The sequence below is a fragment of the Mobula birostris genome, chromosome 4 (assembly GCF_030028105.1).
Source record: "Mobula birostris isolate sMobBir1 chromosome 4, sMobBir1.hap1, whole genome shotgun sequence".
Classification (NCBI taxonomy): Eukaryota; Metazoa; Chordata; class Chondrichthyes; order Myliobatiformes; family Myliobatidae; genus Mobula; species Mobula birostris.
The window spans coordinates 171,702,841-171,721,274 of NC_092373.1; positions in this window are offsets into that span (position 1 = coordinate 171,702,841).

Below are 18,434 nucleotides of genomic sequence, written 5' to 3' on the forward strand. Positions count from 1 at the left end.
GTCTGACACAGTTGTCCAAGTGAGAGGAAGCCACTAACCACATCAAGCCACTGTCCCATTGCACCAGTTTCCTTCTACTTGCGTGAACAGAATGTGCCACACCCAACACAACATTCAGCATCCAGTCCCATCAGCAGTAGCTAGTGAGCAGCAAACATAGCTTTCAACGGGCATAGTAAGATCTCACAGCTGGGTATCTGTTGTTCGTTACAGGTCAAACAGAACAGGGCCAAGAGATGCTTACTGGAGCTTAGACAAAGGTGAAGCTTTGTAAGGTTCAGTTCTAGGGTTAGGGGTTCTTCCCCTAGCACTAAAGACAGTTGAGACTACATTTGGCAGGGGTATAAAAGGCTAAAGGAAGTCATTGACACGGCTCAGCACTTCACCTAAAAAAGCCTCCCCTCCACGGACTCTACATTTCTTTCTGCCTCAGTGAAGCAGTTAACATAAAGGGCACACCCACCCAGGATCTTTTCTCCAGTCTCACTGGATGCATCACCAGGATTAAGGACAGTTTCTATCCTACTGTAATAAGACTATTAAATGGTTCCCTGGTATGTTAATGTAGTCTCTTGACCTTACAATCTACCTCGTCTTGCACCTCATCTGCCTCTATTGCACTTTCTCGGTATCTCCAACACTACTGTATGTTCTGGATTTTGTTATTGCTTTTACCTCAATGTACTGATGTGATAAAATAATCTGCATGGATGGCATGCAAAACAAAGCTTTTCCCTGTACCCTGGTACCTGTGACAATAATTTAAAGATAAAAACTATGAAAAAGAGATGGTTCTGACCTTTTTTATTATTCCAAATATATTACGTACTTTATTTCATTCTGTTTAATCCATGCTTCACTTGCATGTTAGATGTGGTGTTCAGATCTGCCTACGGTACTGCAAGTATGGCCCACCAAAGCTTTGTCTAACTGAAGTGCCTCAGCTTTCTTTGTATAAACCAGAGCTTTCTAGCACTATTGATTATTTTCTCTGCTTGCCCATCACATTTTAATAATGTACACAGAGACATTTTTTAGACATTTGGTGTGACACCACTATCACCTCTAATGGATCATTGGACTCCCGTGGCTGTGATATCACTAAAACTAACAGCGTAACCAATCACATGAAAAAAAATCAGAGGTCTAGCAGATGGAGTAAAAAGCAGCAAAGCTTTTTAAACACTTCTCAAAGCAGAATGATTAAAAACTGGAGCATTCATGGGATCAAGTTTAAAATATCATTTAACTTAGTTAAAAATAATAAATGAAATATCTTAAGTTCCACAATGCTTTTAGGAAAATATCTCAAGAAATTCCAGTCTTGCATCATAAACTATTTTTTGCGAATAAGAGAGTTTACATTACAACACTGAAGACTCACAGACTTTATGCATGCTGTATGGTTATTAACACATCTAACAGTAATTTTAGTTTAAAATAAATGAAATAAGTCAGTAAGAGTGAATTCTTGATTACTCTGAAGAAGGCAGCAAACAATGTAGCCTGCGGTGATAGAGCGAATCAGCAACATGTCCCTTAAATTATGCATCAACTGAAATCCAGTAGTTCCTGTCAGTTCTGTAAAGGAACATCGGTAAATATCAGATATTCATTACCACCACACGCCACTGTGTTTCTATTTGTATATTAATTCACAGTATGAGGGGTCCATTTATTTCCCATCCTTAGTTGCCCTTGAGAAGGTGCTGGTGAGACTGAGGTCCTTTAACATCTGCCGGACGACGCTGAGGATGTTCTACGAGTCTGTGGTGGCCAGTGCTATCATGTTTGCTGTTGTGTGCTGGGGCAGCAGGCTGAGGGTAGCAGACACCAACAGAATCAACAAACTTATTCATAAGGCCAGTGACGTTGTGGGGTTGGAACTGGACTCTCTCATGGTGGTGTCTGAAAAGAGGATGCTGTCCAAGTTGCATGCCATCTTGGTCAATGTCTCCCATCCACTACATAATGTACTGGGTGGGCACAGGAGTACAGTCAGCCAGAGGCTGATCCCACCGAGATGCAGCACAGAGCGTCATAGGAAGTCATTCCTGCCTGTGGCCATCAAACTTTACAACTCCTCCCTTGGAGCCAACAGGCTGGTCCTGGACTTATTTCATAACTTACTGGCATAATTCACATATTACTATTTAACTATTTATGGTTCTATTACTATTTATTATTTATGGTGCAACTGTAACAAAAACCAATTTCCCCCTGGGATCAATAAAGTATGACTATGGCTATGAGATGGTCCTTTAAACCACTGCAGTAATTCCGCGCATGGGGCTTCCACAATCCCTTTCCCTGGTTTACTTTCCTGCGGCCTAATCTCTCTCACATCCCCTCAACTAGCCCTGACGCTCTGGCCACCCACCTACACAAGGGGCAATTTTGAGTAGCTAATTACATCACTATATCTTTGGGGTGTTGGAGGAAAACAGAGCAAAAAAAAAGAGGTCTCGGAGAGTCTCCATGCTTGAGTTATGATTGAACCCAGGTCACTAGTGCTGTGGGGCAGCAACAGTAATTAAGTGCCACGGTGCTCCAGTCTGCTCTCACCAACAGTAGTATCTAATCGAATGAGATGTCTATCATCAAAGACCCCCACCACCCAGGCAGTGGTCCCTTCTCACAGCTGCCATCAGTCAGGAGATACAGAAGCCTGAAGTCTCATTCTACCAGTTTCAAAACCAGCTACTTCTCTTCAGCCATTCAGTTCCTGCACCAACCTGCCCAACTCTAATCACTATCTCGGTACAGCAAGAGCGCGACTACTAAAATGGATTGCCTTTTTGTTCTAATCGTGTTCTTTCTTGAAATATTTGTGTCTAAGTTATTGAATTTGCTTTTCTTATGAATGCTGTTTATCTGATGTTATGTGCCTGTAATGCTGCTGCAAGTAAGTTTATGTTTAATTTATTTTCCTTTGTGAATGTTGTGTATCTGATGCTATGTGATTCTACCACAAGAAAGTTTTCATTAAACCCGTGCAAACATGTGCTCATGCACATGACAATAAACTCCACACTGACTTTGACCTTGAAGGAAATCTGCAGAAGGGGGTGCTTCACCACCCTTGTCCTTCCAGTGGGTGTAATTGAAGGAGCATGGGTGAGTAACATTTTGTAGATAGCACACACCTGTGTGTGGGTGGTGGAAGGGGTGAATATTTAAGATGGTAGATGAGGTGTCAGTCAAGCAGGCTACTTTGTCTTCAATGCAATGTGTTTTTTTAAATATGAGAACAGTAACAGTCCCATAACTTTGAAACTCTGCAAAAAGCAGGAATTGTATGTGAAGCACAAGGCTTAAAAGGAAACACAAGGGCAGGGAGAACCAGGATTGGGGTGAATAGTTTTCAGATAAAATATTTGCTTGATTGGTTAAAAGATAGAAGTAGAGGTACCTTCAGAAAATGACATCTTGAGAATACGAAGTAAATCAACATGACATTTCATTTTACTTTGAAGCCAAAACACTGCTAGGAATACATATTTATAATTTTCTTTTCTGCCTCTGTCTCTCCAACTCTCTGCATAAAACAACCAGTTTAGTTTGCAATCGCAGAGAATCTCTTTTGGTGACTTAAATATTCTCACACAAAGATAGGGCTGATCCAGTCAAATAGAAGCCTCGTAATAACTTTGATCAATGACTTTGTTTAATTAAATGCTCGCTTCTGGCTTACAGGCCTTTTTTTTTTATTCCTCTCTTCTCTACCTTTGAACTGTGAAATAGTTGGAATTTTCGGCAGAGCATAGAGAGACTGCAGTCCAATCCCGAGATCCCCTTCCAGTGTGACTATCTATTTCCCCCAGACATCTCGTTGTTTACCCCACCAAGGGTGATTAGCTGGAGCCCCCCACAGAGGGCAGATGGAGTGAAGCAAGCTGATAAGACTGGCTTCATTCTTCAGTGCCAAAGATCAGGAGAAGCACAGGATCTTCATCACAAGAAGACTGATTAGAAGCTGTTTAGCTGAATGCAAAGGGAATGTTGGGGTAATTATTGGACGCTGGGAGGTGGTAAGAGCTGGTGACAGGATTTAGAGTGAAAAATCGAAATGGCTTCTGAATTCCCTATGAGGATTATCTGTTCCTCAAGCTGCAAAGGCTTTGAATTAATAATAGTTGCTTAAACTCTGGTGAAGCTTTCCAACTTTGGCTGATGTGTGTATATATACCATTAACCCCTTGCAGTTCAGATTAAGAAGACTTAGGAAAATGAATAACAGTGTCATACGGGGCCTGACAGGATAGAGGGAGGGAGGCCTACTGAATATTGAAAGGCCTAGATAGAGTGGACGTGGAGACAAGGTTTCCTATAGTGGGAAAGTCTAGGACTATAGGACACAGCCACAGAATACAAGGACATCCCTTTAAAATAGAAATGAGTAATTTCTTTAGCCAGAATTTTTAATTTCCACAGATGGCTGTGGAGGCCAAGTCTTTGGGTATACTTAAAGTGGAGGTTGATGGTTTCTTGTTTACTAAGGGTGTCAAAGGTTACCGAGAGAAGGCAGGAGCAATAGGATTAAGAAGGAAAATAAATTAGCCATGATCAAATGGCAGAGCACACTCAATGGGCTAACTGCCTAATTCTGCTCCTATGTCTAATGGTTGTACTAGAACCAGTGGTCATAGCCTTAAAACACAGGTTTAACCAGACAGAACTGAAATGGAAAGGAATTTCTTCAGTCAAGGTGCAGCAATCCTTTGGGATTCTCTATGTAAGAGGTCTACGGAGTCACTGTTACTGAGTATTTTAAGTACAGAGATTGATAGATTTTTTGATTATAAAAGGAAGCAATAGATAAGATTCTGTGTAGGAGAGTGGCACTGAGATCAAAGGTTAGTCACGATCTTATTAAACAGTAGAGTAGCCCGGAAGGCCTAAGTGTTTACACTAGTTTCCAATTTTTTTCATGTTCAGGCTCCAAAATAATTTTTTTAAATTTAGTCAAAGTGATTAATAATTGATATACCACCTGCAAGATAAAAAGCTGTGAGTGTGAACCATGCCTGAGGCTTGAGCATAGCTTGATACTGCAGGACTGAGAGAATGCATTGAAAGTATTTACACAAGGCACTGGCTGAAGAAGGCAAAATCCATCATCAAGGATCCCCACTATCCGGGGCCATGCCATATCAGTTTCCAGGCAGGAGGTACATGAGCCTGAAGTCCCACACTACCAGCTTCAAGAACACTGACTTCCATTCAACGACAAACAAGAGAAAATCTGCAGATGCTGGAAATCCAAGCAACAGACACAAAATGCTGGAGGAACACAGCAGGCTAGGCAGCATCTATGGAAAAGAATAAACAGTCAACATTTCAAGCCAATACCCTTCATCAGGACTGGAGGAAAAATACGAGAAGCCAATTGAGAAGGTGGGGGAGGGTAGGAAGAAATACCAGGTTGTAGGTGATAGGTGAAACTGAGAGAAGGGGAGGGATGATGTAAAGAGCTGGGAAGTTGAATACTGAAAGACATAAAGGGCTGGAGAAGGGGAAATTTGATAGGAGAGGACAGAAGGCCATGGAAGAAAGGGAAGGGAGAGGAGCAGGTAAGAAGATAAGGTGAGAGAAGGAATGGGAATGGGGAATGGTGAAGGTCTGGGGGGGCAATTACTGGAAGTTCAAGAAATTGCTGTTCATGCCATCAGGTTGGAGGCTACCCAGACGGAATATAAGGTGTTGTTCCTCCAACCTGAGTGCGGCCTCATCGCAGCAGACTGACATGTCAGAATGGGAATGGGAAGTGGAATTAAAATAGGTGGCCACTGGGAGATCTCGCTTTTTCTGGTGGACGGAGCATAGCTGCTCAGCGAAATGGTCTCCCAATCTACGTCAGCTCTCACTGATGTACAGGAAACAACACCAGGAGGACCAGATACAGTAGATGACCCGACCTCAACAGACTCACAGATTAAGCGTCGACTCACAGATGAAGCGTCGCCTCACCTGGAAGGACTCTTTGGGGCCCTGAATGTTAGTGAGGGAGGAGGTGTAGGGGCAGGTGAGGCACTGTTAAGCTTGCAAGGATAAGTGCCAGGAGGGAGATCAGTGGGGAGAGTCGAATGGACAAGGGAGTCACGTAGGGAGCAATCCCTGTGGAAAGCAGAAAGTGGGGGGAAGGGAAAAATGTGCTTGGTTGTGGAATCCCACTGGAGATGGTGACCAACCTGCATAACTTACTTTGCATTACAGTGGGTTTTTATGTTGTAATGGTGTTCTTTCTCGCATAATTCTCTTTAATTTATGTTTCTTTTGTGAGTGTTGTGTCTCTGGTGTTATGTGCCCATAATGCTGCTGCAAGTAGGTTTTTCATTTCATCTGTAACTCACACAAAATGCTGGAGGAACTCAGCAGGTCAGACAGCATCCATGGGGAGGAATAAGCAGACAACACTTCAGGCCGAGACCGTTCTGCAGGACTGGAAAGGAGCCAGAATAAGGTGGGGGGAGGGAAAGTTGTACAAGCTAGCAGGTGATAGGTGAAGGGGACGGTGGGTGGGTGGTGGAGGGAGGATGAAGTAAGAAGCTGGGATATGATAGTTGGGAGAGGTAAGGGGCTGAAGAAGGAATCTCATAGCAATGGACCATGGGAGAAAGGGAAAGAGGATGGGAACCAGAGGAAGATAATGGGCAGGTGAGAAGAAAATGGGTAAGAGTGTACGTACATAGTAGTAGTAGTCGTAGTAGTTGTAGTAGTCATACTTTATTGATCCCGGGGGAAATTGGTTTTCGTTACAGTTGCACCATAAATAATAAGTAGTAATAGAAATAGTAATAGTAATATTACTATTAGTAAATAATAAATAGTAGTAGTCATAGAAATAATAAATAGCAATAGAATAGTAATAGAAAATAGTAATAAATAGTTAAATAGTAATATGTAAATTATGCCAGTAAATTATGAAATAAATCCAGGACCAGCCTATCGGCTCAGGGTGTCTGACCCTCCAAGGGAGGAGTTGTAAAGTTTGATGGCCACAGGCAGGAAATGTACTTGTGCATGCGACAATCAACTCAATTTTGGCTATGAATCACAAATAAGAGAAAATCTGTGGATGCTGGAAATGCAAGCAACACACACAAAATGCTGGAGGAACTCAGCAGACCTGGTAGCACAGTGAAGACGATATTTCATTCCGAGACCCTTCAGCAGGACTATGAATGCTGTGCTGTTGAGGGTGCTGCTTTCCAGAGGAGACGCTAGGCTCTGGACCCCTCTTTCTTCCCAGATAAATAAGAGTCCTTATCACTATTTCTCACAAAATTAGAATATCAACTGACATTTATGGTTATTTCATCATTTTGTTATTACTGTTCATGACCACATTTTGTCACTTGGCCCCAAACATGCTTTCAAATGGCCTGCAAGTAACAGGCCCCTGGATTGGCTGTGACTGGCTTCGTGGCTGTGAACTCACTCTCATGAACTTCAGTTCTGAATACTAGTTTCTTATTTCAATTGTTTGCACAATTTGCTTTCAGTTCTGCACATTGGGTGTTTGATGGTCTTTTTTTAATGGGCTCTATTGGGTTTCTTTGTTTTGTGGCTGCCTGTAAAGAGACAAATCTCAAGGTTGTACATAGTATATGTACTTTGAACTTTGAAATGTTCTGATGCCTTACATGTTGCAAGGTAGATATGTCTTTGTTTTACGTAGAATTTTATTCAACAAGAATTTGTGTGTCTGCAAAGATTGGCCTCTCCCTCTAAATTTCGTACTTTGGACACTAATTGGCTCCGTGCACCAGTGATGCCTCAGGGCTGGTATTAAAATCTAAGCTCGTGGCAAGAAGTCTTACCCATTGGGACTGCGGAGCAGGTAATTACATACTCACTCTACAATTCTTTTAGGTACACCTTGTTGATGGTTTGGAGGATAGACTTAGTGATGCTCGTGTGCTGATGGAACAGATTGAGAAATGGCAGAGGGAGTATGAACAGGCCTTTTGGCCTATGTTGTGACGATCTTTTAACCACCTCCAAGATCAGTCTAACCCTTTACCTCCCCCATAGCCCTCCACTTCTCCTTCATCTGTGTACCAGTCTCTTAAATGCCCCTAATGCACCAACCCTGGCAGCCAATCCCATGCACCCACCATTCTGTCTAAAAACCTACCTCTGTTGTCTACCTTATACTTTCCTCCCATCACCTTAAAATTATGCCTACACATATTAGCCATGAGTTTGGTTTTGTTTTGTTTATTATTATTGTCACATGTGCTGAGGTGGAGTAAAAAACTGTTACCCATTCAGATCATTTCATCACATCAATACTTCAAGGCAGTACAAAGGATTAGCAATAACAGAATGCAGAAGAAAATGTTATATTTACAGAGAAAGTGCAAACAATAAGGTGCAAGCCATGACAAGGTAGATTATGAGGTCAAGAATCCATCTTATCATACTAGGGGACCATTGAATAGTCCTATGACAGCAAGGTAACAGCTGTTGCTAAGCCCGCTGGTGCATGCATTGACATCGATCAATGTCATGTCATTCATTTAGGAGTACTAATGAGGCTAGGGCATACAACAAGAAAAGTAAGGCCTAACATTATATTGAAGAACTGCGAGGCCTTGGTGTACATGTCTAAAGATCTTTGAAAGTGCAGCACAGACACAGTTAAAAAGAACAAACAGGATATTGACCTTCATCGGTCGAGGTACTGAATGCAAGAACAGGAAGTTTTGTCTCCAGTTTTATAAAACCTTGGTCGCATCTCAGCTGGAGTACTGCATACAGCTCTGGCGTGGTTTCAGTGCTCAAGGAACCCAAGGTTCATTCTGACTTCAGGTGCCATCCTTTTGGAGTTTGCATATTCTCCTTATGACTGCAAGCGTTTCTCCAGAAGCTCCGGTTTTATCTGACACCTCAAAAATGTGCCACAAGGTTCATCTGCCATTTTGAATAACCTCTTAGTTTAAGTAATGTCAAGTGAAACATCATTAGAGCTGGCTACTCCATTGTATCCCTTGGCTTTTATCCTCCTCTTTACTCTATCAAGCAGTTCCTGATTATAGAGTCTTACAGCACAGAGACAAGCCACTCAGTCCAACAATGAACACCCATTCACATTAGTCCCATCTTCCAAGGCTAGATCCATAGCCTTCTTACACTATGTGATTCAAAATCGCACTAATGTGGATCATTCTCCATTTAAGAAAAATGTTATTGAAATAAAGAAAGTGAATAACTAGGAATGTTGCCTGGACTTGAGGGCCTGAGTTAGAAGGGAAGGCTTTATTCCCTGGTCCATATGAAAGTAAGGGACGACCTAATGGAGACATGTACGATAATGAGGGGCACAGGCATGGTGAAAGCACATACACAAAATGATGGAGGAGTTTCGCAAGTCAGGCAACGTCTATGGAGGAGAATAAATGATGAAGGGTTTCGACCCGAAACATCGACTGTTTATTCTCCTTCATAAGTAACTTCACTTGCTAAGTTCCTCCAGCATTGTTTATGTGTTGTTCAAGATTTCCAGCATTTGCAGAATCTCTTGTGTTTGTGAAAGCTCATATCCTTTCTCGCAGGGCGGATTTGCTGAAAAAACAAAGAAGGCATAGATAAGTTTAAGATCAGAAGTGAAAATTTAAAAGGGACATCAGGAACTGCTTCTTCACACAAAGGTCGGTGCATATTTGGAAAGAGCTGAGAGAAATAGACACATTAGCAACAGTTAATAATAGTTGCTGAGGCTAATTTTTAACTTGGTATTTCTAATTAAATGAATTCACTGTCGCATTTCAAATCCCACCAGTTACCATAGGCATTACCTTGGATTAGAGTGCAGAAAAGAAGCATAATTCCATATGTGCCCAAAGAGTGCCAGGGATTAAAGACCAACCCTGGCAAAAACCTTTTGAATAAAGGACCTTTATTTCTTCCTCCAAATTTGCTGCCTGATCTATTGAGTATTTTCACCATTTTCTGCATTTATTTCACATTTACAGCAATGTACAGCATTTTTAATTTTCATTAAATATTAATTGCCTGGACAATCCTGTAAGCACCAATAAGATCAAAAAACAATTTTTCCCATGTCTTTTTAAGATTAAACTTATTAGTTGTAAAGATGTCGGTAATAGAAAGAAACAATATTTGATGGTCTTTATGTGCATAGGAGATGGCAATGTCTGCATTAGGTATGTGACCTGACCAGATCTTGCACGTGTAAGCTTCTACACATGTATTTTGGAGAGTGATTTTGTGTTAGAAAGAGCGTGGGTTCTATTGGTAAATTAATCAAAGGCAAATATTCTTAAGTTGGATTCCAAGACAACTGTTCGGCGTCAAATCAATGCAGCAAAGAAAAATAAATGTGACCATTGTTTGTGAACCTTCCAGCTTGGTGACATTTCATGACTGAAGGTTATTGAAAACCACAATAGTCGCTAAAACAAATGTCAATATGAGTTTCACTGATGAAGTTCATCAAAAAACAATCTGGAATTTTTATTCGCAGTAGGGTAGTAATCGGTTACAGAGTCAGGAAGACATGGTTGGAATACAAATGATGGCTCAAAGCAACAAATTGTTTATTTTAAATGATTCAAATTGAGGATGCCTATAGTGGTAGATTTTACAACACAACTGAAGCCTCTTAACTATTTTTCATGATCAATTCTGCTTTCAGTGCATCAGTTCAACCGTTCTGAGACTGGTGTGCTTGCATTTTAATTTCCCCTTGCCAACATACTTCTTTTGCTGGAAATGTTGTGAGCAATCTTTGTCTAAGCCAATATGATAAGATTAGGACATGACTTGGATGTTTTGTCCTTTCCATAAGAATCTGAACAAACTCTGTGTGAAAATGCAATCAACTCCTTTCAGTAAAAGGTTCTTATAATCTACTTCTCAACAATTGCAGATAGCAAAAAAAAATTGATGGAAGGGATTGTTGCATGTAAAGTTACAGTGATTAATTATTATTAATTACCTGATAAGGGTAGCACTTACCGTCCATCCCTCATTGTGCTTGAGAGGATGGTAGTGATCCACCTCCTTGATCTCCCATAGTCCCTCTGGTGAACGTCTACCCGCAGTGCTGTCATCCAGGAGCCTGGAACCAATGAGAATGAGGGAACAACACGACATCTTACTATTAGGATGATACATGGCTTGGAAGTGACAACATAGTAATGACCATAAGTGTCAGCTGCCCTACAAGGGGTGGGGGTGTTGATTGTTGTTGTTGTTGTTCGTCCTTCGTAGTTGAAGATGACAATGGCTTCAAAGTCAAATGGGAGATTGGTGGCTGTGGGTCCAGAGGTGACTGATGAGGCCAATCCGGGCCCTGAAGGCTCGCCCACATGTGGGACACAAGTGGGTGGGTGCTGTCATGGCAGTGGATGCTGCTCGGGCCTTGCACACAGCACGCTTTCGTTGGGCCTCGATGATGCGCCTGACTTCAGCTCCACGGGCTCCTGTGGTGATCTTGCTGCGCCAAGCTAGACGGTCGAGGGCAAGCGTCTCCCACGTGTTGATGTCGACACCCAGGCCTTTGAGGGACGCTTTAAGGCAGTCTTTGTAACGTTTCTTCTGCCCCCCGACTGAGCGCTTGCCCTGACACAGTTCTCCGTACAGCAACTGCTTAGGCAATCGGCTGTCTGGCATTCTGACCACATGTCCAGCCCACCTGGCTTGGGCTTTCAGCAGGAGGGTGTAGACGCTGCAGAGCCCAGCTCGTTGCAGGGTTTCCGTGTCGGGGACTTTGTCCTGCCACCTGATGTGGAGGAGTCTGCGGAGACAGCTCAGGTGAAAGTGGTTGAGCTGTTTGGCGTGTCTGCTGTAGACAGTCCAGGTCTCGCTGGATAAAGGAGGGTGGTAAGGACCACTGCACAGTAGTCCTTCAGCTTGGTGGTAAGGCTGAGTCCTCTCCGCTCCCAGATGTTCTCACGGAGTCTCCCAAAGGCGGCGCTGGCTTTGGCAATCCTGTTGTTGACCTCAGCGTCTATGTTCACTGCACGAGAGAGTATGCTGCCCAGGTAGGTGAAGTTGTCGACTGCCTGGAGGTTCTGGCCCTTCACCGTGATGCGCGGCTCCTGGTATGGCTTTCCTGGGGCAGGCTGGTGCATAACTTCGGTCTTTTTGGTGCTGATAGTGAGACCAAAGTTGTCGCAGGCTTGTGAGAAGCAGTCCATTTCACGCTGCATCTCCTGCTCTGTGCTGGCGTTGAGTGCGCAGTCATCAGCAAACAAGAAGTCTCTGATGACAGTCTCTCGCACCTTTGTAACTGCCTGCAGGTGCCTAAGGTTGAACAACCTGCCGTCAGTCCTGTACCTGACGTGGATTCCTTCTTCGTAGTTACGGAAGGCATCTGTCAGCATGGCAGAGAATACCATACTGAACAGAGTCGGGGCAAGAACGCAGCCTTGTTTGACGCTATTTGTCACTGGGAAGGCCTCCGACTCGTTGCCGTCATCCAGAATTTTCACCATCATACCGTCGTGGAACTGCCGGACGATTGTGATGAACTTGCTGGGGCAGCCAAACTTCTCCATGATCTTCCACAAGCCTTCTCTGCTGGGGGTGTTGATAACCTGATACTGACTATGTAGCACTTGAGAAATATTCTGAGGGCCTATTACGATCCTTATGGAAACCTAAAGGCACAGAAAGTGGCCATTTTTGACTGTATTGACTTTGAGAAAATCAGCCAATCAAGCCTGATTTTATCTGCACCACAATTTTTCCTGGACATTTTTAAAATGCCCTGTTGAATTTGCTTCCATATTTCATTGACCAGGCCCTGACAGGTCAGAACAAGTTCTCCAGTGGAAGGAATCTCACTGACTGACAGTATTTAACAAATAGCATAGCACAAAACATGCCTTCTACAGGTGTACAAGGGCCTGACGGGACCTTCCCTAGAGAGTACCGTGTGCAGCGCTGCTTTCCTTATCCAACAAAGGATAGAGTCAACAAAACAAAAGAGCTAGTCATTGATTTTAGGAAGATGGGGTTGGGGTATGGGGGTCTATGCACGTGCTCTTGTTTACATCGACAGTGTTGGGTTGAGAGGGCTGATAACTTCAGGTTTCTAGGCCTGCACATCACAGGTAGCCTGTCCTGGTTTCATCACGTTAATGTCACAGCCAAGAAAGCTCACCAGCACCTCTACTTCCTCAAGAGGCTAAAGAAAATTGGTATACTACCATTAACTCGTACCAATTTTTATCATTGCAGCATAGAAAGCATCCTATCTGGATGCATAACAGCTTGGTACGGCAATTGTTCTATACGTGACAAGAAACCACACATCACAGAAATGAGCCTCCCCTCTCTGGACTCCGTCCATACTTCTCACTGTCTCAGTGAAGCACCAAGCATAATCAAAGACTCCACCTATCGCAGACTTTCTCTTTTCTCCCCTCCCCAATTGGGCAGAAGGTATAAAAGCTGTAAACACATATCATCAGGCACAAGGACAGCAACCATCCTATTGGTATCAGATACTTTGAACAGACCTGTTGTACTATACGATAGAAGCTTTGACCCCACAATGTACCTCGTTATGATCTTACCTTTTGTTTACCTATACTGCACTTTCTCTGTGGTTCCTTAAGGTTGTTATAGTCAGGGGTGGTAATGGGGACAAACTCCCACTACCTATTAACTGCTCCCAATAGTGTGCTCCTCAAATAGCCTCTCATAACCAAGTCTATCTCCTGGCTTTCACATGTGGTTTAGCTGCTGAGCCCGGCAGAACCTTCTACTGACAGGAGAAGGGGCGAAGGTGGGGTACTGGTGTCTTAAAACCGGTACTTCTGGCAGATGGGGTTCATCAGTCATGGCTGGCAGCTCATCTAGGAGAAGGAAAACTCTGATCTCAAACCTCCGCTGCCTTGTGGCTAAACGCACTCATGGGGAAGGCTTCAGGAGTAAACCTCAAGGGGAAAATCTGGAGCTGGAGTCCCTAAAGCAGTCCTACATTGAATTCAATGTTGACTGGCAAATCATGTAATGCTGCTGGTACCAAACCGTATCGGTCTCTGCCGTTCCTTTGGATTCATCAGATGCATGGAGAGGGGGGAGCTTGTTACATGGGAAGCAGCTTGCTCTCTATATCATACAGCCCAGACTTGCGTATCTAGACTGTAAGGGCGCAATATCCATGGTCAACTCTGACCAACGGAGGCCCTCACTTCTCTGTAGCTATTGCACTTTATTCTGCATTGTTACTGCTCTACCTTGTTCTACCTCAATGCACTGTGCAATGATTTGATCTGTATGAACAGTATTAAAGACAAGCCTTTCACTGTATCTTGGTAAATGTGACAATAGTAAACCGATATTGTTTCTATAGAGGGAATACAAAGGAGTGCCAGATTTATCTCAGCTATACACAACTGCTATCTGAGGGAAGACAGGGTCAGAAATGTTTGTGTTTACCAAAGGTTAGAAGAAAAAGTAGATCTCATTTAAATGGTAGGGCTAAATAGACACGATATGAGAGGCTATTTTCCTGGTATCTGGTATAAAAAGTGCAAAGGGTATTGGAGGAAAATCAAAGTCAAGTTCATTGTCATACGCACAAGTTCATGTATGTATAGATATAATGAAAAACTTTTCATGCAATAGCAATACAGGCACATAGCAACAGATAAGAAGCATTCATAAAATAAAAATAATAATTAATAATACACAATTTCATAAGAAAAACAAGTAGAACAAAAAATACATGCTAGTGCAAAGTGATCAAAGTGGTCACCGTGTTCTGATACTGCAGTGTTAATATTTTGTTGGTTGGTTCAAGAATAATGGTTGAAGGGCTGCTCATGAACCTGATAGTGTGGGACTTAAGGCTTCTGTACTGCTACCGATGTAGCTGCAAAACATGGCAAGGCCTAAATGGTGGGGATCTTTGATGATGGATGTTGCCTACTTGAGGCAATACCTCACACAGATACTACCAATGGTGGGAGGGATGTGCCTATAATATATTGGGCTCATTCCACTACTCTCTGTAGCTTCTTATAATGCTGCATATTTGAATTGCCACACCAATCGGTCATCTGTAGAAGTCCCTCAGTTTCAACAGTACTTCTGTAGAACTTTGTGGAGTGTTCAATGACTGACCCTCCTAAGAGAGGGCAGAAATAGATTCATAAAGTAATACAATATGGATACCAGCCCCTTGGCCCAACAAGTCCATTTTATTCACCCAGCTAGTCCCAATTTCCTGTGTTTGACCGATACCACTCTGGGCCTCATCATCCAAGTGCTTCTTAAATGATACTATTGTTCCTGCCTTAAACACTTCCTCTGGCAGCTCATTCCTTTCATTCACTATCCTGCATGAAAATTGACACTCAGGCCCCTTTTAAATCTTTCCCTTCATCCTAAAACTAAGCTTCCTGGGTTTGATCCCCCTGCCATGGGATTAGACTATTACCATCCACTTTATCTATGAATCTCATAACTCAACCGTTTCTATAACGTGACCCCTTATTTTCCTATATTCCAAGGAATAAAGACCTATTGTGGCCAACCTCTCCCTGAAACACATTACCATTAGCCCTGGCAACATTCCCTGATAATTCTAAACCACTTCCAGTTTAACCATATTCTTCACATAACACGGTGACAAAATCGTACATAGTACTCCAGATGTGTCCTCAACAATGGTTGTAACAACTACAACATAATGTCCAACTTCTATACTTAATGAAGGCCAGCATCACCCTGCCTGCCTGTGGCACTGTTTTTGATTAACAGTATACAATTACTCCTGGTTTGACTTTCCAGAATGCATCACCTCACACTTGTCTATATTGAAATCCATTTGGCACTCCTCAGTCCACTTTCCTAACGGTTGAACGCCCCAACATTGGCCACTGTGGTGCACCATTAGTCTCCAGTCTCCATTTCAAGGAATAATCTTCAACCACCACCCTCAGCTTCCTACCTGAAAGCCAATTTTGGACACACATTTAGATGGAGACATAACATAAAGATTTTTACTCCTCATGTATGTGAAGGATGTAAGAAATAAAGTCAATTCAATTCAGTTCAAAACCTAACTAGTTCCCCTTGGATTTCATGGGACCTGGCATTCCAGAGAAGCTTTCCAAGTGGGACCTTATCAAAGGCCTTGCAGAAGTCCAAATAGGTGATGTCTTGTGCTCCACCCTCATCTACCTTTTTTGTTACGGTACCTCTTCAAAACATCTATTAGCTTCATCAAGCACGACTTTCAACTCACGAAGTCATAATGACTCCTTCTAATCAGATTCTGGCTATCAAAACGCTTGTGGATCCTTTCCCTTAGAATTCCTTCCAATAGTTTTCCCAGTACTGATGTCAGACTGACTGGCCTGTATATTCCTGACTTCATGTTGTACAACTTTGTTGATTGATGGAGTGGACTCCAAGTGTTTATGGATAACTCCCAATCCAATCTTCTATGTTCATCTGGCATTAATAGCATCAAATGTCATGATATTAAGTGTCCTGGTATAATATATAGGAAGAAGATAATATTATTCATTTTCCTTGAAAGTGAAGTTATCAGTATTGTGTAAGGATTCTTGCAGTCTTGCACTTTATGCAGTGAATTAATCACAGGTATAATGCCTAAGTGCATTACTTATAAATCATGTATTAACTAGCAATTAAACAGATGGCCAGAATTACTTCAAAGCTTTTTGCAGAGGTCTTACCTCTCTTGGTAGATTATGCTGGATTTGTGCCGACATAAATCTTCTTCCTACAAGTAGAGTCACTTAGTTCTCAACAGGAGGTTATACTTTTGCTTCTTCTATTGATTTGCTTTTTAATATGATTGATCTACACCCCTGTGCCCTCCAGATAATTTCCCCTCCTTTAGTCTCCTCAGTTAGTCCAGAACTCCTCGATGTCAGAAGTCTTTCATACTTCCATATATCCTTGTCTTAATCAAGCTCCACTCCAAGGGTTTAAGTACAAGGAGAGATTACAGAAAATAATAAATTGGTTTATTATTGTCACATGTACCAAGGTACAGGGAAAAACTATTTTGTATGTCATTCATACAAATTTCATCACATCAGTGCATAGAGGTAGTACAAGGGAGAATAACAACAGAATGCGGAATATAGTGTTGTAGTTACAGAGAAAGTGTGGTGCCGGTAGACAATAAAATGCAAGGCCATAACAAGATATATTGTGAGGTCGGGAGTCCGTATTATTGTACTAGGGGATTGCTCAATAGTCTTATGAGAGTGGAATAGAAGGTGTCCTTGAGGCTGACGGTAAGGGCTTTCAGGCTTTCTATCTTCTGGCCAATGGGGGGAGGGAGATGAGAATGTGGATGTGATGTTTAATTCTGTTGGCTGCTTCAATAAAGCAGAGAGAAGTGTGGAGAGTCTAAACTTGGGAGGCTGCTTTCTCTGACATGCTAAGCTGTATCCATAACTCTCTGCAGTTTCACAACTAGGGCTGTATCCTCTGAAAGTTTATCAAAAGGAGGAGGAGAAGATGGCGGCGAGACGCAGTACACGCGGCCTCTCCAGTGAATGATATCTGTAGTCTGTCAAGTAGGGTACCATGCACAATTCTGATTTGATGGAGACAGACGTGAAAGTATGGAGGAACATCTGGAGAAACTTCTGAAACGCCTGCTTTGCTGCCACTGCTGGTGTGGTAACCGGAATCACTGGAGCAGAAGGCCCTGAATCCTCGGCTTTGCTTGTTTCGGCAGCCGGGGCTAGGTCGAAGGCGCTCGGCAGAGGATGGCGCTCGGGAGGCTGTATCAGAGGGGCTGATCGGTGGCTTGAAGTTTTCGGATGGATGGACTCGGTGTCGGCTGTGGTCAGCTGCTTCCAAGGCATGGGCAGTTGTCGGTGCCTTGGAGGTTTATGGCAGATAGTTTCTCCCTTTTGCCGCCTGCTATCAGGGACTTGGGAGTCATTCGGAACTTGAGACTTTTTTTTAACCGTGCCCATGGTTTGTTCTTTATCAAATTATGGTATTGTTTTGCACTGCTGTAACTATCTGTTATAATTATGTGGTTCTGTCAGTGTTAGTCTTTGGTTTGTCCTATTTTCTGTGATATCACTCTGGAGGAACATTGTATCATTTCTTAATGCATGTATGTATTTCTAAATGACAATAGAAGAGGACTGTGTGTTCTCATAATCTAATCTAATCTAAATTCTGAAGACATTAAGTGAAAATGATTGGAAGAAACAATTTCCATAGTTTTGGAGTCTTGGACTCAATTTCTTCCTCACTCATGCTTGCCTTGAACAGATGGATCACTAGGTACAGATTTGGGTCATCGTAATACAGTTGTACAGGACATAGTTGAGACCACACTTGGAGCATTGTGTGCAGTTCTGTTCACCCTGCTATTGGAAGGCTGCAATTAAGCTAGACGAATTGCAAACAAGGTTTATAAGGATGTTGCTGAGGCTGAAGACACT